Source organism: Dendrobates tinctorius, unplaced genomic scaffold (genome assembly GCF_039654945.1).
Source record: "Dendrobates tinctorius isolate UK_male_01 unplaced genomic scaffold, ASM3965494v1 ptg000384l, whole genome shotgun sequence".
NCBI classification, from domain to species: domain Eukaryota; kingdom Metazoa; phylum Chordata; class Amphibia; order Anura; family Dendrobatidae; genus Dendrobates; species Dendrobates tinctorius.
The window spans coordinates 1,542,881-1,567,721 of record NW_027362050.1 but is presented as its reverse complement, the minus strand read 5'-3'; the positions used below and the strand labels follow the sequence as shown (position 1 = coordinate 1,567,721).

At 45.2% G+C, this 24,841-nt stretch overlaps 3 non-coding genes across 3 annotated transcripts; 1 reads left to right on the top strand and 2 right to left on the bottom strand.

Moving 5' to 3' along the window:
• The first annotated feature begins 10,009 nt into the window (after nucleotides 1-10,009).
• Nucleotides 10,010-10,121, top strand: TRNAL-CAA (transfer RNA leucine (anticodon CAA)). Its single transcript has 2 exons — nucleotides 10,010-10,047; nucleotides 10,076-10,121. It is a non-coding gene; the product is annotated as a tRNA-Leu (tRNA).
• A 754-nt stretch (nucleotides 10,122-10,875) lies between these two features.
• Nucleotides 10,876-10,947, bottom strand: TRNAQ-UUG (transfer RNA glutamine (anticodon UUG)). The gene has a single exon. It is a non-coding gene; the product is annotated as a tRNA-Gln (tRNA).
• Nucleotides 10,948-19,789: 8,842 nt separating this feature from the next.
• Nucleotides 19,790-19,871, bottom strand: TRNAS-UGA (transfer RNA serine (anticodon UGA)). Its single transcript has one exon. It is a non-coding gene; the product is annotated as a tRNA-Ser (tRNA).
• Nucleotides 19,872-24,841: the final 4,970 nt, after the last annotated feature.

Sequence of the window (24,841 nt, the reverse complement as noted above, 5' to 3'; positions counted from 1 at the left end):
TGTCGCTCATACTGTATACGGGGGGCTGTGTGTCGCTCATACTGTATACGGGGGGCTGTGTCTCGCTCATACTGTATACAGGGGGGCTGTGTCTCACTAATACTGTATACAGGGGGGCTGTGTCTCGCTCATACTGTATACAGGGGGCTGTGTCTCGCTCATACTGTATACAGGGGGGCTGTGTCTCGCTCATACTGTATACAGGGGGGCTGTGTCTCGCTCATACTGTATACAGGGGGGCTGTGTCTCGCTCATACTGTATACAGGGGGGCTGTGTCTCGCTCATACTGTATACAGGGGGCTGTGTCTCGCTCATACTGTATACAGAGGGGCTGTGTCTCGCTCATACTGTATACAGGGGGGCTGTGTCTCGCTCATGCTGTATACAGGGGGGCTGTGTCTCGCTCATACTGTATACAGGGGGCTGTGTCTCGCTCATACTGTATACAGGGGGGCTGTGTCTCGCTCATACTGTATACAGGGGGGCTGTGTCTCGCTCATACTGTATACAGGGGGGCTGTGTCTCGCTCATACTGTATACAGGGGGGCTGTGTCTCGCTCATAGTGTATACAGGGGGGGCTGTGTCTCGCTCATACTGTATACAGGGGGGGCTGTGTCTCGCTCATACTGTATATAGGGGGGCTCTGTGTTGCTTATACTGTATAAAGGAGGCAGTGTGTAGGCTCATACTGTATATATAGAGAAGCTATATGTATGGGGATTCATACTGTATAAAGGGTGACTGTGGATTTTATACTGTATATAGGGGCAATGTGGGGACTCATACTGTATATAGGGAGGCCGTGTGTGGGCTCATACTTTGTATATAGAGAATATATATGGAGGCTCACACTGTATAAAGGATGACATGTGTGGATTTATACTGTATATAGGAGCAATGTGGGGTCATACTGTATATAGGGGCAGTGTGTGGGCCCATCTAATATATAAAGCTCAAAGTGTGTGTATGTATGTATGTATGTATGTGTGTAAATGTATGTGTGTCTGTATGTATGTATGTCCAGGATTGGCATCCGCACCGTCGCAGCTACAGCCACAAAATTTGGCACAGTCACACGTCTGGACCCCGAGAGCGTCCTAAGCTATGTTGTGAGGCGAAATTTTAACCCCGCGTGTTCCAATTCACCAAACAATTTTGCCAAACAATTTTGCGTTTTTAGCTTGCAGAATGCTTGCACTTTTCCAAGCGATTTGAAGCATGGCTTGGAAAAGTGATTGACAGGTTGGTCACACTTATTAAGCATAGTGCTTGACAAGTGTGACCAACATTTTACTATTGATGATGCCTATGCGGCATCAATAGTAAAAGATAGGATGCTAAAAATAATAGTAAAAAAAATAAAAAATAGGGATATACTTACCCTCTGTCGGCCCCCGGAGTCCTGAGCGGCGCTGCCGTCAAGTTCTGTTCCCAGGCGTGCTTTGCGAGAATGACCTTTGTGACGTCACAGTCACGAGACCGCTACGTCATCAGAGGTCATTCTCGCAAAGCACGCCTGGGAACAGAACTTGCTAGCAGCACCGCTGAGGACTCCGGGGACCGACAGAGGGTAAGTATATCCCTATTTTTTATTTTAATTCTATTTTTTACAGGAATATGGTACCCAGGGCATGGAGGAGAGTCTCCTCTCCTCCAGACCCTGGGTACCATCTGCACATGAAGCGCTCACTTTACGCATGGTGGGCATAGCCACATGCGTAAAGTGAGCGTTTCAATGCAATCCTATGGCGGTGGAATCGCCGCGATTTCGCAAAATTCATGGACATGCTGCGGATTTTTCCGCTATGTGATTCCGCAGCGGTATAATCCGCAGCATTGGCTCAGCAACTGCGGAATCCCATAGGATTGCATGGGAATGCGTTTTGATAGCATTTTTTAAGCGTTTCCGCAGCGGCAAAACGGGGTGGAAGCGCTTAAAAAAACGCAACGTGGGCACACAACCTTAATGTTTTATGTTAATGATTTTTTTCCAGGCTCGGGGGCGTGAGGTGCATGGAAGAAATGTTAGGAGCGGCGGAACGCACCAAATAAAAATATAACTAAGGTGCGTTCGCCGCTCGGGGTCCACCGTGCGGCAGATGGAAAAACCGCTGCTAGGAGGTGGCAGAGCTATAGGGCGGTAATGTGCACAGGGTTAGATATCACCCAGGTGCACTAAGCCTCTGTTGAACTCACAGAGAAGCTATACAAATAATAAATGACAACGCTGAGCCTGTTAGCAACACAGGGACTCAGCGGCACACAAGCGATAATTGGTCAACGGAGTAGTTATATATAACGGCACTACATCCGCAAAGACCTACCGTATATACTTGTGTGAACAGCGTTGCAACTGCAACCGCAAGAGTAAGCTGCTACTGCAGCGCGGCGTAGATGGAGCCGCAGAGACACCGCTAAAACGCAGGCGCGATGTCAGACGCTAAGCTGCTGTGCAATGGTGCAATGGCGCGCTGGCGCTGATACTGGCTAACTCAAACACTCACACATTCGTAGTATCAAAGGAATGGGGGTTTCAAATGAGTCATTCACCAGATCATGCATCCATCAACAAACATACAGCAGCAAGTATGACTATACTAGCGCATGGCGGAACAGCCATGCGCACTTTTTATAGCGAACGGGACCTTCCGTAAATCTCCAGGAGTCCAGGAAGAGCCAATAGGATCCGGAGCAGGACCTGAGCACCTGACTCCCAAAGTCCAATGGGAGCTCGTCCCGTGAGCATGCTCAGTAAATGGAATAAAGGACTTGGCCTCTGGAGAAAGTTGCTGTGAGACAATCTCCTCTGCAATCCCTTCTGCAGTAGCAGATGGGCAAGAGACTGCAGCATGTGAGAATCTAGGTTTCTGCATAGACTTGTCAGAAATCAAGATTCCTAACAAGAATTCCCTGCTTCTTCTCTACATTAAAATACCACCCCCCATGCACGTCACCAGAGCCGCCATCAGGGCATTACTGCCTTTGATGGCGTATGGGGCCCAATGAGCAGAGAGGGCCTGCAGTGGGCCCTACTCCTCTGCTCAGCGGGCCCCAGTGGCAGGATTCTTCCAACGCATTACCTGCCCGTGTGTCCTCAGACGCATGGACAGTTAAAATTTGTTGCTGTGTGGGAGATTCCTCCCGCACGGCAACCGTTAACAGCCGCCAGCCAATCATAGGCCAGCAGCTGACGTCAGCGGGCACGTCGCCGGAGTATAACGTCACTGTCATACACCGTAACAAAGGTCCACCCCTCAGATGTATGGAGTGGAGGACACCACTGGATCTTGGCCAGGTAAGGAGAAACTTTTTATTCTTTGTAAAGCCATAGTATGGGGCATATTATACACTATGGGGCTGCTTTATACTACTATGAGCCTGAATTATACTATGGGTGTTGCATTATACTATGGGGTTGCATTATATTATGGGGTGCATTGTACTTGTATGGGGATGCAATATACTACTATGGGAGTGCATTATATTATGGTGGTGCATTATACTGCTATATGGGTGTATTATACCACTATGGGGCTGAATTATACTGTAAGGGTTTACAGAGACTGACCTATGCCCCAAACATGTCCCGGTTAGCTAAGTTTCTAATCTGCAGTTATAGGGTTAGCCATTAGAGGGGGCATAGTAGGATAGGAATAGAAGCTTAGAATAACAACGAGTTAAATTAGAAGGGGCCAACTGTGGGTTAGACAGAAGCATTTCCTGAACTTAGTAGGGCCAGGGAGCCCAGACAGTCTTGTAGGGCCTTAGAACCCAGGCAACCAGTGGACCCCGTAATGTTTCAAGCTAGCAGCCCAGTTGTATAGGGCTTGGGAACTGAGGTACACGGCAGCAGAGGAATGCAGGGCAGCACCAAGATGTGGCAGCTTACTACGTGGGCAGATGCCCTTAGGTCTGAGGGAAAATGGACAGGGGAACTCCTGAAACACTTGTTTCCCGGCCTCTTTCCACCGGCTGAGGAAGAATGATGGGGACAGAACAATCACTAATGGATCACTAATAGATCACCATACAGTATCATGTTATCAGCAGCACATCTACAGTTTATACCGGCAATGTGCTGCTGAGAACAATGATTTTTTTCCGGCATAAACAATCCAATCACTAGATGAATATGCAGCATTTTGCTTGTTTAGTATAATACACCCCAGAGTCCTCCACAGTCCTCCATATTGTAAAATGCACACCCCATAGTCCTCCATATAATAGAATATGCCCCATAGTCCTCCATATAGTATAATACACTCCCCATAGTCCTCCATATATTATAATACACTCCCAAGAGTCCTCCATATATTAAAAACATATATTAAAATACACTCCTCAGTCCTCCATATAGTATAATACACTCCTCATAGCCCTCCATATATTAAAATACACTCAGTCCTCCTTATAGTATTACACTACTCAGTCCTCCATATAGTATAATACACTGCTCAGTCCTCCATATAGTATAATACACTCCTCATAGTGCTTCATATAGTATAATGCACCACCATAGTCATCCATGTAGTACAATTCACTTCCCATAGTATAATGCACCCCATAGTTCCTTATATAGTATAATGTATTCTCCACAGTCCTTGATACAGTATAATGCAGCCCACATATAGGATAATGCAGCCACGCCATAGAGCAGGGGTCCCCAACCGCCAGTCCGCGGCCCAGCACCGGGCCGCTGCAGTGCCCTTGCCGGTCCACGGACACAAGGGGAGCCAGGGGCGGTCAGTGGCATAGCGGGGGCTGGGGCGGCGCGCAGCAATTCTTAGATTGCCCTCATGTGTAGCGGCGACCAGGGAGCGATCAAAGCAGCTCCGCTGCCTGCAAGAGGGAATAGCAGGAGCGGAGCTGCAAGGACCCGTCCAGCTTCCTGCCCACCGCCCGCGCTTCCTGTCTCTGACTGACACACTGAGCGCGGCCGCTGCTGTGTCAGAGCGAGGAAGCGCGGGCAATGCTGCGGACAGGTGAGAGGAGAGAGGTGGTGTCTCTGTGTGTATATATAATGTGTGTATGTGTGTATGTCTGTCTGTCTGTCTGTCTGTGTGTGTGTATATATATAATGTGTGTATGTATGTGTGTGTATATGTATGTCTGTATGTGTGTGTGTGTGTATGTATGTGTGTGTGTGTATGTATGTATGTATGTTTGTCTGTGTTTGTGTAGGTTAGCCTGGCCCTGGAGGAGATGGGGACATGAGGAGAAGACCGTGATGGGGAGAGAAGGCCATGATGCCTGGGGTGATGGGAGAAGGCCATGATGGGGGTGATGGAGAGAAGGCATTGATGGGAGTGATGGGGAGAAGGCAATGATGGGAGTGATGGGGTGATGGGGTGAAGGCAATGATGGGGTGATGGAGAGACGGCAGTGATGGGGTGATGGGGTGAAGGCAGTGATGGGGAGAAGGCAATGATGGGAGTGATGGAGAGACGGCAGTGATGGGGTGAAGGCAGTGATGGGGAGAAGGCAATGATGGGAGTGATGGAGAGACGGCAGTGATGGGGTGATGGGGTGAAGGCAATGATGGGGAAAAGGGAGTGAAGGGGTGAAGGCAATGATGGGGTGATGGAGCAGGCAAGGATGGGGGTGATGGAGCACTCATTCAAAACCTATGGTGAGTTGAGTCACATTATAAATGTTATTTAATTATAAGTATGCACTGCTACACTACAACTGCGTCCATAGCCCCGCCCCTTATGACCAAAGCCCCGCCCCTGCCACACCTCCATCCCCACCCTGCTGGGCCATGGAAGAATGGTCTTGCTTGAAACCGGTCCCTGGTGCAAAAAAGGTTGGGGACCACTGCCATAGAGAATAATGCAGCCACCCCATAGAGCATAATGCAGCCACCCCATAGAGCATAATGCAGCCACCCCACAGAGTATAATGCAACCACCCCAGAGAATAATGCAACCACCCCACAGGCTTCGCTCTTCTGTCAGAGGTGAAGGGGTTGGTGCATCGCCATCTGGCCTGGTTCTGGGGGCGGACCAGATTAGGTTATCAGGCTGTGAGCCTGTGAGGGATAGCCGTATCCTTCAAATACTTTAGAGCCTGTCCTGCAGGCCGCCAGAGATAGTCTTGGTTTCCCCAGTGATCTAGTGTTTAATTGCTACTTTTGACTCTGACCTTTGCCTGGATTTCTGACTCTGCTACAGCCTGCTGATTTTGTACCTCTACTGCTGGCCTGGTTTTTGACTCTGACCTTAGCCTGGAGTTTTGACTCTGCTACAGCCTGCCGATTTTTGTACCTCTGCTGCTCGCCCGGTTTCTGACTTTTGACTCCTGACTACGTTTCGGTCCCGGTTTTTAGTTCCTTCCTGGTGACCGTCCTGCTCCGGTTCGCTGCTCTCATAGGCAGCTACCTCTTGGGCTCCGCTGTAATTCCAGATCCCTGTATGGGGGTAAAGGGTCTCGGGGTTTCTCGGGGTGCTGTCTTACTTGCAGCTCAGACTCACAACTGACAGACGTCACACCACCTCCCCATAGAATATAATGTAGCCCCATCAAAGAGTATGATGCAATACTCCCTCATAAAATCTAATACAGCCCCCCTTAGAATATAATGTAGCCCCCCATAGAATATAATACAGCCCACCTCCCCATAGAATATAATGTAGCCACCCATAGTATATAACACAGCCCCCCCTAGAATATAATGTACCCCCATAGTATATAACACAGCCTTCCCAATAGAATATAATGTACCCCCATAGTATATAACAGCTTCCCCCATAGAATATAATGTATAATGTACCCCCCATAGTATATAACCCAGCCTCCCCCATAGAATATATTGTACCCCTCAATAGTATATAACACAGCCAGATAGTAAATAACACAGCCACATAGTATATAGCACAGCCAGATAGTATATAACAAAGCCATATAGTATACAACACAGCCCACATAGTATATAACACAGCCACATAGTATATAGCACAGCCACATAGTATATAAAACAGCCATATAGTATATAACACAGCCCACATAGTATATAACACAGCCACATAGTATACAACACAGCTCACATAGTATATAACACAGCCAGATAGTAAATAACACAGCCACATAGTATATTGCACAGCCACATAGTATATAACACAGCCATATAGTATATAACACAGCCCACATAGTATATAACACAGCCACTTAGTATATAGCACAGCCAGATAGTATATAACAAAGCCACATAGTATATAGCACAGCCACATAGTATATAGCACAGCCACATAGTATGTAACACAGCCACATAGTATATAACACAGCCACATAGTATATAACACAGCCCACATAGTATATAGCACAGCCAGATAGTATATAACAAAGCCACATAGTATATAACACAGCCCACATAGTATATAGCACAGCCAGATAGTATATAACAAAGCCACATAGTATATAACACAGCCCACATAGTATATAACACAGCCACATAGTATATAGCACAGCCACATAGTATATAACACAGCCATATAGTATATAACACAGCCCACATAGTATATAACACAGCCACATAGTATACAACACAGCCCACATAGTATATAACAGAGCCACATAGTACGTAACACAGCCACATAGTATGTAACACAGCCCCATAGTATATAGCACAGCCACATAGTATATAACACAGACACATAGTATATAGCACAGCCACATAGTATGTAACACAGCCACATAGTAGATAACACAGTCCCATAGTATATAACACAGCCCACATAGTATATAACACAGCCACATAGTATATAGCATAGCCACATAGTATATAACACAGCCCACATAGTATATAGCACAGCCCACATAGTATATAGCACAGCCACATAGTATATAACACAGCCACATAGTAAATAACACAGCCACATAGTATATAACACAGCCCACATAGTATATAGCACAGCCACATAGTATGTAACACAGCCACATAGTATATAACACAGCCCATATAGTATATAGCACAGCCACATAGTATGTAACACAGCCCACATAGTATATAGCACAGCCACATAGTATGTAACACAGCCCACATAGTATATAGCACAGCCACATAGTATATAACACAGCCCACATAGTATATAGCACAGCCACATAGTATGTAACACAGCCCACATAGTATATAGCACAGCCACATAGTATGTAACACAGCCCACATAGTATATAGCACAGCCACATAGTATGTAACACAGCCACATAGTATATAACAAAGCCACATAGTATATAACACAGCCCACATAGTATATAACACAGCCACATAGTATATAGCACAGCCACATAGTATATAACACAGCCATATAGTATATAACACAGCCCACATAGTATATAACACAGCCACATAGTATACAACACAGCCCACATAGTATATAACAGAGCCACATAGTACGTAACACAGCCACATAGTATGTAACACAGCCCCATAGTATATAGCACAGCCACATAGTATATAACACAGACACATAGTATATAGCACAGCCACATAGTATGTAACACAGCCACATAGTAGATAACACAGTCCCATAGTATATAACACAGCCCACATAGTATATAACACAGCCACATAGTATATAGCATAGCCACATAGTATATAACACAGCCCACATAGTATATAGCACAGCCCACATAGTATATAGCACAGCCACATAGTATATAACACAGCCACATAGTAAATAACACAGCCACATAGTATATAACACAGCCCACATAGTATATAGCACAGCCACATAGTATGTAACACAGCCACATAGTATATAACACAGCCCATATAGTATATAGCACAGCCACATAGTATGTAACACAGCCCACATAGTATATAGCACAGCCACATAGTATGTAACACAGCCCACATAGTATATAGCACAGCCACATAGTATATAACACAGCCCACATAGTATATAGCACAGCCACATAGTATGTAACACAGCCCACATAGTATATAGCACAGCCACATAGTATGTAACACAGCCCACATAGTATATAGCACAGCCACATAGTATGTAACACAGCCACATAGTATATAGCACAGCCACATAGTATATAGCACAGCCACATAGTATATAGCACAGCCACATAGTATATAGCACAGCCACATAGTATGTAGCACAGCCACATAGTATGTAACACAGCCACATAGTATATAACACAGCCAATATCCCCCCCCCCTGAGAATGGCCCCACAGTCCAGTACAATACCTTTATTTCCTATGGAAATAAAAAACCGCTGTGCACATGCTGCTGATTTTTCCGCGGGTTACAATCCGCAGCTTGTCAATTCTTTGTGCCGATTTCGCTCCAGTTTCACTCCTATCCATTATGAGGTGTGAAACCGCAGCCTAATCCGCAGATAAACCACAGGACTTTTGTCCTGCGGGTTTTTCAACAAAATCCGCACAACCTAAAAACTACGTGTGCACTTACCCTTATAGGTACCTCATCCTATTGATCTTCTGCGCAGGCGCTGGCGAATCTCTGCTACTCTGCACTGTCCTGTCACTTAAGGTGAGCGGGTAGGAGTCCCAGTGATATTAAAAGTGTGCTTGTCTCGGAATGTTTTTCTGTCATTTTCCCAGGATGTGTGTATTGTTGACGGTTATTATGCATAGAACGCAATATCTGCCTGTTGCATACGCTCCCGTTGGCGCATGCTGATGTAACATCACCAGCGCTGCTTGCCTGCTTGATACGGAAGTGAGCAGAGCCAAAATAAGTCACCAGTGATAAGTCCACAATGACCAGTTACCTGTCACTAGTTACAAAGCGACTTTTACGAATGCTACACGAACATTGTGGCTCGCAATCATCTCTCGAAACGAGATGTGGTTCTCAGAGTATAAAAGGTTGGGGGAACCCTCACCTAGCTTACACTGTGGCATTCATTAGTGGGACATGTAGAAGAATCATCGCAATGCCATGTCTGAAGTACACTGCAATCACAACTATAGCGCTAGCTGCTCCTGCTCTGTATGGCTCAATAATACTTCTGCTCCCTAATGACATCAGGTGTCAGGATGGCCGAGCGGTCTAAGGCGCCAGACTCAAGAGGAATCTCTTCCCCAAAACTGTGGGTGTTCTGGTCTCCGAATGGAGGCGTGGGTTCAAATCCCACTTCTGACACATCTTTTTTTTTTTTTTTTTTTAATTATTATAAATCGTTTAAACGACATCCAGTATTACATTTAAAGTAATGTAATTAGCAGGATGTGTTAAGAAGAAATAACACTTGAGACCTCCATTTTCCATAACAAGCAGGTGAATCATTTTTGTTATATCAGAATAGGGCTAGTTAATTTTTTTGTAGCAGAGGAAACAAAAACTACACAAGCAACAACTTAATGACTTGAAAAAAAAATCTAAAACAGCGAGATGCAAACCCACCACTCCAGGGGAGACTGCGACCTGAACGCAGAGCCTTAGACCGCTCGGCCATCCTGACAGATGTGGAATGAGACTAACAATGTCCATAGCCGACCATAGCTCTGCAGACATGGACTTGGTCTATCCACTCCATTTCAGGCAACAATTGCACTTTCTGCAGAAGCCAATTCTCGTTAGTATAGTGGTAAGAATCCCTGCCTGTCACGAGGGCGACTGGGGCTTGACTCCCTGACTGTTTTTTTTTTTTTTCTAAAGCATTTTGATGTTCCCCTCACAAATGTTACATCAGAATATCTCTAAATTCCTATTTTTGTAGGAGGTGACGTTTCGCTAATAAAAACAGATTATATGAATATATATATAATTTTTTTTTTTTCTCTAATTAATTGTATAAAATTCAACATGAAGCTTCACATGCAAATGTTCGTATAGAGGTATGTTTATTAAATCTATACTGCTTTGATAGAGATCAGAAAAGCACAAAAAACATAACAGGTTCCACCGAGATTTGAACTCGGATCGCTGGATTCAAAGTCCAGAGTGCTAACCATTACACCATGGAACCTCCATGTTAATTGAAGCTCCACAGAAGCACTAAAGCATTGCAGATGCTGCTGCACATTTTCGCAGGACGCACTAAAAAGAATTAAAAAAAGGAATAAAGAAAAAGAATGAACATAATAACTTATAGGTCCAAAGACATGGAGAGGTATTATAGATTTCTTATGCATGTTGGATATGAAATGAGCATTAATTATAAGTAGACAATTAGGAAATGAACAAATATCACATATATACAGGTGTATATTATATTCCTTGTGATTTATAGGTGGGGAATGAACATGAAATATCTGTAGATAATAAGGGAATTAACACATATCCCAAATAAACAGGTGTATATTACTGTATTTTATGGACTATAAGACGCACACCAAGTTTTCAGAAGGAAAATAGGGAAATAAAAAATAATGTGTCAAATGGGGGGTCTGTGCTGGGGCTGGGGCTCTGTGATGGGGCAGGGGCAAGGGGGGCTGTGCTGGGGCAAGGGCTCTGTGATGGGGCAGGGGGGCAGAGGGTCTGTGATGGGGCGGGGGTGTGTGCTGGGGGGGCTGTGCTTCGAAGCCACAGCCTGCCACCACCACCACACCAGAGCCCCGCCGCACCCACACCAGCCACAGGATTTCTAAGTATATTGCGACCATAAGACGCACCCCCATTTCCCCCAAAAAAAATTTGGGAAAAAAGTGCATCTTATGGTACGAAAAATACGGTATATTCCCTGTGATTTATAGGTGGGGAATGAACATGGAATATCCGTTACAAAACAAGTAGGTGTTGAATGAACATGAAAAATATGTAGATTGCATTCGTCCCAATGTTATTCTATGGGGCTGCTCCCATCATCCGATTTTTTACCGGAACGTTTCCTCGGACCGAGACAATCGCAGCATGCTGCAATCGTCACCGATTTTCGGATGGGATTCCCCAATGCAAGTCTATGGGTGCGATAAAAAATCGGATTACAAATGGACCAGATGTCTTGCGATAAAATTGCACCCGGTGTCCTTTACAAAAAGCTGGCAATTGATTTAGCAATACAGTAAAATCACACTGACCAGTTAAATAAAGAAACGAAAGAATAGATATAGAGACATAGAATATATACATACACACATACATGTCATAGAGACACACACATATATATATACACACACACATTTATAATTCATACAGTTCTTCATAGCAGAATAGCTGCTGAAACATTTGCCGGCTTTTGTTGGGGAATGATTTTACAAAAGCCGGCAAATGTTTCAGCAGCTATTCTGCTATGAAGAACTGTATGAATTATAAATGTGTATATATATATATATATATATATGCTGAAGAGCCCGGCGCTGCCCGGGCATAGTAACTACCTGTGGTTAGTTATAGAAAATTATAATTATCCTCCATCCCATAGTCCCGTGCCCATATACCCATCATACATATTCTCCATCCCATAGTCCCGTGCTCATATACCCATCACACATATTCTCCATCCCATAGTCCCGTGCCCATATACCCATCATACATATTCTCCATCCCATAGTCCCGTGCTCATATACCCATCATACATATTCTCCATCCCATAGTCCTGTGCCCATATACCCATCATACATATCCTCCATCCCATAGTCCCGTGCCCATATACCCATCATACATATTCTCCATCCCATAGTCGAGTGCCCATATACCCATCATACATATTCTCCATCCCATAGTCCCGTGCCCATATACCCATCATACATATCCTCCATCCCATAGTCCCGTGCCCATATACCCATCATACATATTCTCCATCCCATAGTCCCGTGCTCATATACCCATCACACATATTCTCCATCCCATAGTCCCGTGCCCATATACCCATCATACATATCCTCCATCCCATAGTCCCGTGCCCATATACCCATCATACATATTCTCCATCCCATAGTCGAGTGCCCATATACCCATCATACATATTCTCCATCCCATAGTCCCGTGCTCATATACCCATCATACATATCCTCCATCCCATAGTCCCATGCCCATATACCCATCATACATATTCTCCATCCCATAGTCCCGTGCCCATATACCCATCATACATATCCTCCATCCCATAGTCCCGTGCCCATATACCCATCATACATATTCTCCATCCCATAGTCCCGTGCTCATATACCCATCACACATATTCTCCATCCCATAGTCCCATGCCCATATACCCATCATACATATCCTCCATCCCATAGTCCCATGCCCATATACCCATCATACATATCCTCCATCCCATAGTCCCGTGCCCATATACCCATCATACATATTCTCCATCCCATAGTCCCGTGCTCATATACCCATCATACATATCCTCCATCCCATAGTCCCGTCCCCATATACCCATCATACATATTCTCCATCCCATAGTCGAGTGTCCATATACCCATCATACATATTCTCCATCCCATAGTCCCGTGCCCATATACCCATCATACATATTCTCCATCCCATAGTCCCATGCCCATATACCCATCATACATATCCTCCATCCCATAGTCCCATGCCCATATACCCATCATACATATCCTCCATCCCATAGTCCCGTGCCCATATACCCATCATACATATTCTCCATCCCATAGTCCCGTGCTCATATACCCATCATACATATCCTCCATCCCATACTCCCGTCCCCATATACCCATCATACATATTCTCCATCCCATAGTCGAGTGCCCATATACCCATCATACATATTCTCCATCCCATAGTCCCGTGCCCATATACCCATCATACATATCCTCCATCCCATAGTCCCATGCCCATATACCCATCATACATATTCTCCATCCCATAGTCCCGTGCTCATACACCCATCACACATATTCTCCATCCCATAGTCCCGTGCCCATATACCCATCATACATATTCTCCATCCCATAGTCCCGTGCCCATATACCCATCATACATATTCTCCATCCCATAGTCGAGTGCCCATATACCCATCATACATATTCTCCATCCCATAGTCCCGTGCCCATATACCCATCATACATATCCTCCATCCCATAGTCCCATGCCCATATACCCATCATACATATCCTCCATCCCATAGTCCCGTGCCCATATACCCATCATACATACCCTCCATCTCATAGTCCCGTGCTCATACACCCATCACACATATTCTCCATCCCATAGTCCCGTGCCCATATACCCATCATACATATTCTCCATCCCATAGTCCCGTGCCCATATACCCATCATACATATTCTCCATCCCATAGTCCCGTGCCCATATACCCATCATACATATTCTCCATCCCATAGTCCCGTGCCCATATACCCATCATACATATTCTCCATCCCATAGTCCCGTGCCCATATACCCATCATACATATCCTCCATCCCATAGGCCCGTGCCCATATACCCATCATACATATTCTCCATCCCATAGTCCCGTGCCCATATACCCATCATACATATCCTCCATCCCATAGGCCCGTGCCCATATACCCATCATACATATTCTCCATCCCATAGGCCCGTGCCCATATACCCATCATACATATTCTCCATCCCATAGGCCCGTGCCCATATACCCATCATACACATCCTCCATCCCATAGTCCAGTGCCCATATACCCATCATACATATCCTCCATCCCATAGTCCCGTGCCCATATACCCATCATGCATATCCTCCATCCCATAGTCCTGTGCCCATATACCCATCATACATATCCTCCATCCCATAGTCGAGTGCCCATATACCCATCACACATCCTCCATCCCATAGTCCCGTGCCCATATACCCATCATACATTTCCTCCATCCCATAGTCCCGTGCCCATATACCCATCATACATATCCTCCATCCCATAGTCCTGTGCCCATATACCCATCATACATATCCTCCATCCCATAGTCCCGTGCCCATATACCCATCATACATATCCTCCATCCCATAGTCCCGTGCCCATATACCCATCATACATATCCTCCATCCCATAGTCCCGTGCCCATATACCCATCATACATTTCCTCCATCCCATAGTCCCGTGCCCATATACCCATCATACATATCCTCCATCCCATAGTCCCATGCCCATATACCCATCATACATATCCTCCATCCCATAGTCCTGTGCCCATATACCCATCATACATATCCTCCATCCCATAGTCCTGTGCCCATATACCCATCACACATCCTCCATCCCATAGTCCCATGCCCATATACCCGTCATGATCCCAGCAAAGAGCAAACAGATGAACGGCATACTAGGGCACACAAATCACCACATTACCAGACGGAGCTCTTTATCTGAAGTATTGCGGCATATGATTCAGTCAAAAAATGGAGGTGCTTGCATGAAAAAACATGAATATTTCAATGTGAAGCAAAAAAAGAAGAAATATGCAGCACTCACCAATGAGTAATCGCGAAACGGCCGTGGTCCGGCACCTCCCTCCCCTAGCATTCCTCCACGTCCTGCATGTCCACACATTTGATGGAAATTATGTGAAATAAAGACTCACAGTTTTTCAGCTGCATATTCCATATACCCATCACACATCCTCCATCCCATAGTAAACCATTATGACATCATAATGAGCGGCGGGGCTTGCAACCTATGATGACATCAGCGTCACCATGGCAACCATTGTGACATCATAATGAGGAGCGGGGCTTGACACACACACTTTTTCCCCAGTGTGTAGATGGGGGCAAAATTGTTTGATGAATTGGAACGCACAGGGTTAAAATTTCGCCTCACAACATAGCCTAGGACGCTCTCGGGGTCCAGACGTGTGACTGCGCCAAATTTTGTGGCTGTAGCTGCGACGGTGCGGATGCCAATCCCGGACATACACACATACACACACATACACACACATACATACACACTTTGAGCTTTATATATTAGATATATATATATATTCTATGTGTCTATATCTATTATTTCCTTTATGTTTGAAAACCTGTCATTGTTCTCTATTATATGTCCATTTTGGAAGCCTGCGAGAAAATCTCGGTAGACGGATGTCGAACGGATGCTTAGATGCGATTAAAATCGCATCATCACAGGAAATTCGGATGACAGATCACTGGTCAAGAAATCATTGTGCGATTTTGGACCGTAAAAATCGGACCGATTTTTTAATGTTTGTTTGTGATTCCAGCATAATGAATAAGAGAATGCTCACACAAAAATTGAATTTACTTAAATTGATTTAATTAATAAATTATAAGCTTTTATAATAAACAGTATAAACAATAAATTCATGTGCATCAAAAGAAGCATTGCATACATTACATTCTCAAGGCAGAAAATCCATCAACCTCTGTGTCTGTATTTCCATCTCCAATCTCTTCTCTCTGTGTCCCTCCCCAGTGTTCAGTCCCCTTTTTATATGTTAAAAACTGTATATTCAGACTTCTCTAAAAGCTTTGATCCCCCATGGTATGTGTCCCTGGGGACTTATCAACCACCAATTAACACATATAGGATAAACATCTCCAGGGAAAGGTCTAATCAAATAAGGCCCCTTTCACATATCAGTTTTTTGCCATCAGTCAAATTTTGAAAAAAACCGATCCGGTGACTGATGCCGCTGGATCCGTTTTTTTCTCATAGACTTGTATTAGCGATGGATTGTGACGGACGGCCACACGTTTCATCCATCGTTCGACGGATCCATCGGAAATTCTTTGTTCGTCGGCCGGAGACAACGGACATAGGAACGTTTTTTGTCTACATCTAAAAATCCAATTTTTGCTAGAATGGAAGCCTATGGGCGACGGTTCTGTCGCCGCCCAACAAATGATGGAATCTGGCGACGGATTCCGTTTTTTTTAAATGTACATGCGTCGACAATGTGTGCCTGTATGGTGTGTGCGGGCTATGTGTGTGTGTATGTTTGGCGGGCCTGTGCATGGGTATGCGGGTCTGTGCGGGGGTATACAGGTCTGTGCGCGGGTATGCGGGTCTGTGCGGGGGGCATGCGGGAGTCTGTGCGCGGGTATGAGGGTCTGTACGGGGGCCTGTGCAGGGCTATGCGGGGGGCTGTGTGGGGTATGCGGGTCTGTACGGGGTATGAGGGTCTATGTGGGGGTCTGTGCATGGGTATGCGGGTCTATGCAGGGGTCTGTGCGCGGGTATGCGGGTCTGTGCGGGGGTCTGTGTGGGGGTATGCGGGTCTGTGTGGGGGTCTGCGTGTGCATGTGTGTGTATGTGTGTGTATGCAGGCATTGTCCGGTGGTTCTACAGATCCCATCGGGCGATGCCTGCTACAGTGACAGTGATTGACACATTAGTCAATGATGGGACAATAGTAGCACCATCATCTGGCTAATGTGTTGAATGTAAAAAAAAAAAAATAAATCACATACACACATATATAGTTCATACTCACCATATTCTGCTAATCCCCGAAGCCATCGATCACCTGAAAAAACATAAAATAATAAATCAGCACTATACTCCCTGTGTCTGACGTAAAAATAAACCAACACTAAACTCCCTGTGTCCGACGTAATCCAATTAATACGATTGTCCCATGACGATCTCCCAGGAAGAGCTGTCACATCAGCTGATGCAACCGCTCTCCAGGGGCTCCAGTGATACAATGACGGAGATAATCCTCCGCATTGTATCACTCCTGATGATGATGATTGGACATCTGTGGTTACTGATTGGAGTATTTAAGCCAGCAGGCTTCCTTCAATCCCTGCTGGTGATTAGTTCTTCCTGTGCATTCTGAGGTCTGATGTCTCTTGTCTGATCCTGCATTTTTCAGTTAAGCTGTTCATTTGCTAATCCTTTGCATCTGATCTGGTTTTGCCTCTTTCTGCTTTGCTGTGAGGGTTCAGCGTGCTCCCTGCTGGGGGCAGTGCTGGACCCCGCTCAGTATTTTACAGCTTGTGTCAGTTTGTTCAGTCCCCTGTTATATTAGTGTCTTTTGCTTTGCTGCCAGTTCATACCAGAATGCTGATATAGTGGGGTGAGAGGTCGTGAGACCTCAGTATTTTTTTGTACATCAGACGTGTTGGATTTTTTAGGGTTTTTGCATGATTGCAGACAGTGTCTTTCCTTTCCTATCCTATCTAGTCAGTTTGGGCCCCATCATTTGCTCAGTCTATTTTCTGCCTGCGTTTGTGTTTCATCTTGTCTCACCGACAATATATGTTTGGGGGCTATCTATTTCTTTGGTGTTCTACACCGGGGCAGTTTAGATTTCACCTTTCTTGCTTTAGCCCTAGCTAGTTCTCCGGCTGTGTCGAGGCATCTAGGGCATCGTAGGTACGCTCCACGACTACTGTTAGTTGTTTTGTTAGGATTAGGGCTCTGCAATCCGCTAAGTTACCAATCTTTTAGGTTTCCTGGTGGCCTAGCCTATTCCTGCCATCCTCCTCGGTGACCAGTTCATAACAGGGGAGGATGCCTTTTGTACAAGATGTCTCCCAGGGTAGTGCGCACACCCGCGCCCTAGGCATGCTGTTGACACACACAGTGTTGCGTGCAGAGGAAGAAGGCAGGGACTGGAGCACGGTGGGGATCGCACCGTGGACCGGGATGGTGTTTGCTGATGTCCCCGCATGGTGACAGAACGGGACACCATGCACGGATGTCAAGCACAGAATTGCAAAAAGTCAAGAACATAGGGGACCATCAGCCTCCCATATGGCAGCCCCTCGCCCACAAGCCAGGCATTTCATCTGACTGGTAATTGACTCTTATCTTTTGCATACTTTGTACTACCATTATTTGTATTTGCATATTTGTCCATTGTGTATGTGTAACCATTGTGTAGTGTTTTGTCTAGTGTGCCCTTAAGGCAATAAAATATATAATTTAACCTTGGGCTGCTCTGTTAGCTCGATCCACGAATCCACACGTCTGTTTTCTCAGCTGAACTTTCCATGCTACAGGGGCTGTTTTCTGGCTTGATATAATGAGACCGGGCTTATGTCTAACGAGGAACTGGTGGCAGTCCTATCGGGCTGACAAGGCGTAGTTTCATTGGTGCTAGTGAAAGGGACCACTCAGGATTGTGAGTGTGGTGCCACGTCAGCGACTGACTGGGCCACATCCTCTCAATCCTCATGCCTCCCTCGGCCCATGTGACAGGAGGTGTCTGTGTAAAACTGTGCCATGCTGACTTTACGTGTCCCCAGGGGGTGCGGAACGTCACATCGGTGCAAGTGCAAAGAATGCACTGTGTGATCCCTGAAGACGCAATAGTGATGTCAGGCGGGCTGACTCGCAGTCCCGGAGCTCTCATGCGGGGTTGTGATATGTGGGGTCCGGCGCCAAATCAGCGCTGGCGTCACTGTCTCCGCCTTCATACGGATTGAACATGGAAAGGAAGCCAGGACTGCAGCTGATCTCTGACTTCCTCTTATATTCAATCCGTACGAAGGCAGAGACAATGACGCCAGCGCTGATTGGGCGCCGGGCACCACGAGGCACAACACTGCACGAGAGCTCCGAAACCGTGAGTGCTGACGCCACTGGAACGGTGCCAGCATGGGAGGTGAGTATAGCTTTTTTTATTTTATCGGGGCCAAACATTTAGTTCAAGAAGGGGTTATCCTAGCAGCGGACAACCTCAATAAGAGTTGTTCAAGGTTGCCAGAACAAATAGTGACACCTTCAGGTATAAACAGACAAAAAACAATCCTAATCAGAAGGTGTGTACAAGCAAACTAGATTTAGAACCTGTATTTTGTGTAAGGAAATACGTTGACAAGATTCAGTACATAAAATTTGATACAGCATAGCAACATGTTGTAACTTGCTTTAAAAAAAAAAAACAACAAAAAAAAACTTAGGTTTTGCATAAGTTTGAGCTAAAAGTGATCTAGTAAAATTAACCCGTAGTCGGCAGGATTCGAACCTGCGCGGGGAAACCCCAATGGATTTCAAGTCCATCGCCTTAACCACTCGGCCACGACTACTTTATAAGGTGGTCACTGCCTGCATAGAAAATTTCCTTTACCTATCCAGGTGACATAGCTACTATAAAGCAAATGTCTCTGAAGGAATGTGAACCAGTTTCTTTCCACCTTCTTTTCGCAATGTAACACACTAGACATTAAAGTAACTTGAAGGTAAACACAAAGCATTCTAGCTCTCAAAATACCATCTAACAGATTGCATCCATCAGTGGTGTGGGAGGGGATATACACAGCTTAGCATTCAGAACTCTGCTAGATCTGCAGAAAACAGGGATTATATTAAAACTGCTGCACCCAGTAAACTAAATGATACCTAGCTGGAATCAGGGTCTCTGTCCCTACATTGTGCTGCTGTCAGATTACAGAACAAAAACGTGCTGAGAGATTCACTTTCAATAAAACATTCCCATAGATAATGCTGTTTTATACTGTACACAAATGATGTATATATATATATATATATATATATATATATATATATATATATATAAACTAGCTGTTTCCAGCCAGCTAACGCTCGGCACGCTCATTGCTATCTAATTATGTGTGTGGTAATGTGGTGGGGGGGCGGGTGAACGGTAATGTGGTGGGGGGAGATTATGTGTGGTGATGTGGTGGGGCGGGATTATGTGTGGTAATGTGGTGGGGAGTGGGATTATGTGTGGTAATGTGGTGGGGGGCGGGATTATGTGTGGTAATGTGGTGGGGGGCGGGATTATGTGTGGTGATGTGGTGGGGGCGGGATTATGTGTGGTAATGTGGTGGGGGGTGGGATTATGTGTGGTAATGTGGTGGGGGGTGGGATTATGTGTGGTGATGTGGTGGGGGGCGGGATTATGTGTGGTGATGTGGTGGGGGCGGGATTATGTGTGGTGATGTGGTGGCGGCGGGATTATGTGTGGTGATGTGGTGGGGGCGGGATTATGTGTGGTAATGTGGTGGGGGGGCGGGATTATGTGTGGTAATGTGCTGGAGGGGCGGGATTATGTGTGGTGATGTGGTGGGGGCGGGATTATGTGTGGTGATGTGGTGGGGGGTGGGATTATGTGTGGTAATGTGGTGGGGGGCGGGATTGTGTGGTAATGTGGTGGGGGGCGGGATTATGTGTGGTAATGTGGTGGGGGGTGGGATTATGTGTGGTGATGTGGTGGGGGTGGGATTATGTGTGGTAATGTGGTGGGGGGCGGGATTATGTGTGGTGATGTGGTGGGGGCGGGATTATGTGTGGTGATGTGGTGAGGGGTGGGATTATGTGTGGTAATGTGGTGGGGGGCGGGATTATGTGTGGTAATGTGGTGAGGGGGCCGGGATTATGTGTGGTGATGTGGTGGGGGGGCAGGATTGTGTGTGGTGATGTGGTGGGGGGTGGGATTATGTGTGGTAATGTGGTGGGGGGCGGGATTATGTGTGGTAATGTGGTGAGGGGGGCAGGATTGTGTGTGGTGATGTGGTGGGGGCGGGATTATGTGTGGTAATGTGGTGGGGGGGCGGGATTATGTGTGGTAATGTGGTGGGGGGGCGGGATTATGTGTGGTAATGTGGTGGGGGGCGGGATTATGTGTGGTAATGTGGTGGGGGCGGGATTATGTGTGGTGATGTGGTGGGGGCGGGATTATGTGTGGTGATGTGGTGGGGGTGGGATTGTGTGTGGTAATGGGGTGGGGGGCGGGATTATGTGTGGTAATGGGGTGGGGGCGGGATTAGTGAGTAATCATGATGCCTCTTATATATCTAATATATAAAGCTCAATGTGGGTGTGTATGTGTGTGTGTGTGTGTGTGTATGTGTGTATGTCCGGGATTGGCATCCACACCGTCGCAGCTACAACCATAAAATTTGGCACAGTCACACGTCTGGACCCCGAGAGCGTCATAAGCTATGTTGTGAGGCAAAATTTTAACCCTGCGCGTTCCAATTCACCAATTTTGCACCTATCTACATAATGGGGAAAAAGTGTGTGCGTATCAAGCCCCGCCCCTCATTATGATGTCATAATGGTTGCCATGGCGACGCTGATGTCATCATAGGTTGCAAGCCCCGCCGCTCATTATGATGTCATAATGGTTGACTATGGGATGGAGGATGTGTGATGGGAATATGGGCACTGGACTATGGGATGGAGGATATGTATGATGGGTATATGGGCACTGGACTATGGGATGGCGAATATGTACAGTCATATGTTAAAGTTTGGGCACCCCTATTAATGTTAACCTTTTTTCTTTATAACTATTCTGTTTTTTGCAACAGCTATTTCAGTTTCATATATCTAATAACTGATGGACTCAGTTATATTTCTGGATTCAAATGAGGTTTATTGTACTAACAGAAAATGTGCAATCTGCATTTAAACAAAATTTGACCGGTGCAAAAGTATGGGCACCCTTATCATTTTCTTGATTTGAACACTCCTAACTACTTTTTACTGACTTCCTGAAGCACTAAATTGGTTTTGTAACCTCATTGAGCTTTGAACTTCATAGCCAGGTGTATCCAATCATGAGAAAAGGTATTTAAGGTGGCCACTTGCAAGTAGTTCTCCTATTTGATTCTCCTATGAAGAGTGGCATCATGGGCTCCTCAAAACAACTCTCAAATGAGCTGAAAACAAAGATTATTCAACATAGCTTTTCAGGGGAAGGACACAAAAAGTTGTCTCAGAGACTTAACCTGTCAGTTTCCGCTGTGAGGAACATAGTAAGGAAATGGAAGAACACAGGTACAGTTCTTGTTAAGCCCAGAAGTGGCAGGCCAAGAAAAATATCAGAAAGGCAGAGAAGAAGAATGGTGAGAACAGTCAAGGACAATCCACAGACCACCTCCAAAGACCTGCAGCATCATCTTGCTGCAGATGGTGTCACTGTGCATCGGTCAACAATACAGCGCACTTTGCACAAGGAGAAGCTGTATGGGAGAGTGATGCGAAAGAAGCCGTTTCTGCAAGCACGCCACAAACAGAGTCGCCTGAGGTATGCAAAAGCACATTTGGACAAGCCAGTTACATTTTGGAAGAAGGTCCTGTGGACTGATGAAACAAAGATTGAGTTGTTTGGTCATACAAAAAGGCGTTATGCATGGAGGCTAAAAAACACAGCATTCCAAGAAAAACACTTGCTACCCACAGTAAAATTTGGTGGTGGTTCCATCATGCTTTGGGGCTGTGTGGCCAATGCTGGCACCGGGAATCTTGTTAAAGTTGAGGGTCGCATGGATTCAACTCAGTATCAGCAGATTCTTGACAATAATGTGCAAGAATCAGTGACGAAGTTGAAGTTACGAGGGGATGGATATTTCAGCAAGACAATGATCCAAAACACCGCTCCAAATCTACTCAGGCATTCATGCAGAGGAACAATTACAATGTTCTGGAATGGCCATCCCAGTCCCCAGACCTGAATATCATTGAACATCTGTGGGATGATTTGAAGCGGGCTGTCCATGCTCGGCGACCATCAAACTTAACTGAACTGGAATTGTTTTGTAAACAGGAATGGTCACACATACCTTCATCCAGGATCCAGGAACTCATTAATAGCTACAGGAAGCGACTAGAGGCTGTTATTTTTGCAAAAGGAGGATCTACGAAATATTAATGTCACTTTTATGTTGAGTTGCCCATACTTTTGCACCGGTCAAATTTTGTTAAAATGCAGATTGCACATTTTATGTTAGTTATATTTCTGGATTCAAATGAGGTTTATTGGACTGAGTCCATCAGTTATTAGATATATGAAACTGAAATAGCTGTTGCAAAAACCATAATTGGTATAAAGAAAAAAGGTTAACATTAATAGGGGGTGCCCAAACTTTAACATATGACTGTATGATGGGTATATGGGCATGGGACTATGGGATGGAGGATATGTGTGACGGGTATATGGGCACTCGACTATGGGATAGAGGATAATTATAATTTGCTATAACTAACCACAGTTAGTTATACTACAGTATGCCCGGGCAGCGCCGGACTCTTCAGCTAGTATATATATATATATATATATATATATGTGAACAACGACAAAGCAAAGTCCAGCAATAACGTGAGCAATCCAGGATGCTGTTAACATTTTTTTTCTTTTTATTCATAAATCCATTAAAATGCAATGGTCCAAGCAGTTCAAAACAGCAATAACGCAGGAAAGTCGTGCAGATAGGCACCCTGGATTGCTCACGTTATTGCTGGACTTTGCTTTGTCGTTGTTCACATTTGTATTGATGGACTCCTACATCCAGATCCGGGCACAACGGAGTTAACCAGGTCAGCTGAGGTTCCAGGTGGTTCAAAGGAGTGAGCTGGTCTACATTGTTGGATTTATATATATATATATATATATATATATATATATATTATTTATTTGAAAAGTTTATGGTGATTATATATATATATATATATATATATATAATCACCATAAACTTTTCAAATAAATAATACTGTGCTACAACATTCACATAAATATTTCTGGCATATAGATATATTTATGCGGCTATAAATTCTACAAAAAATTAGTGCTGTCATATAGTAGTTGTATTATCGACAAAATGCACATGTATGTCATTCAGGACACATAATATTTGTTATTTAACAGTAACCGGAAAATACTACCACGTAACTGTTCTCAAATTATACCAATACACATTTCTAAAATATACGAGAGAAGGACATAACTGCATGTAAGGGACTAATCTACAAAAGGAGGTAATAGCTTCTTGTAAAGGGTTAGTCAGAAAAAGAAGGAATCAGCTGCATGTTAAAGTTAATTACACAGACAGCAGCATTAGGGCTCATACTCACTTGTGAGAGACTCGCACGATTGTCGTGTGAGTCTCTCGCATGAAAACCTGACACTGCGGCCGGGACTCGGACCGGAGCGTGCGGCTGCATAGAAATACATGTAGCCGCATGCTCCGGTCCGAGTGCTGGCAGCAGTCAGTGGCGTAGCGTGGGGGGGGGCGGTCCGCCCCAGGCAGCA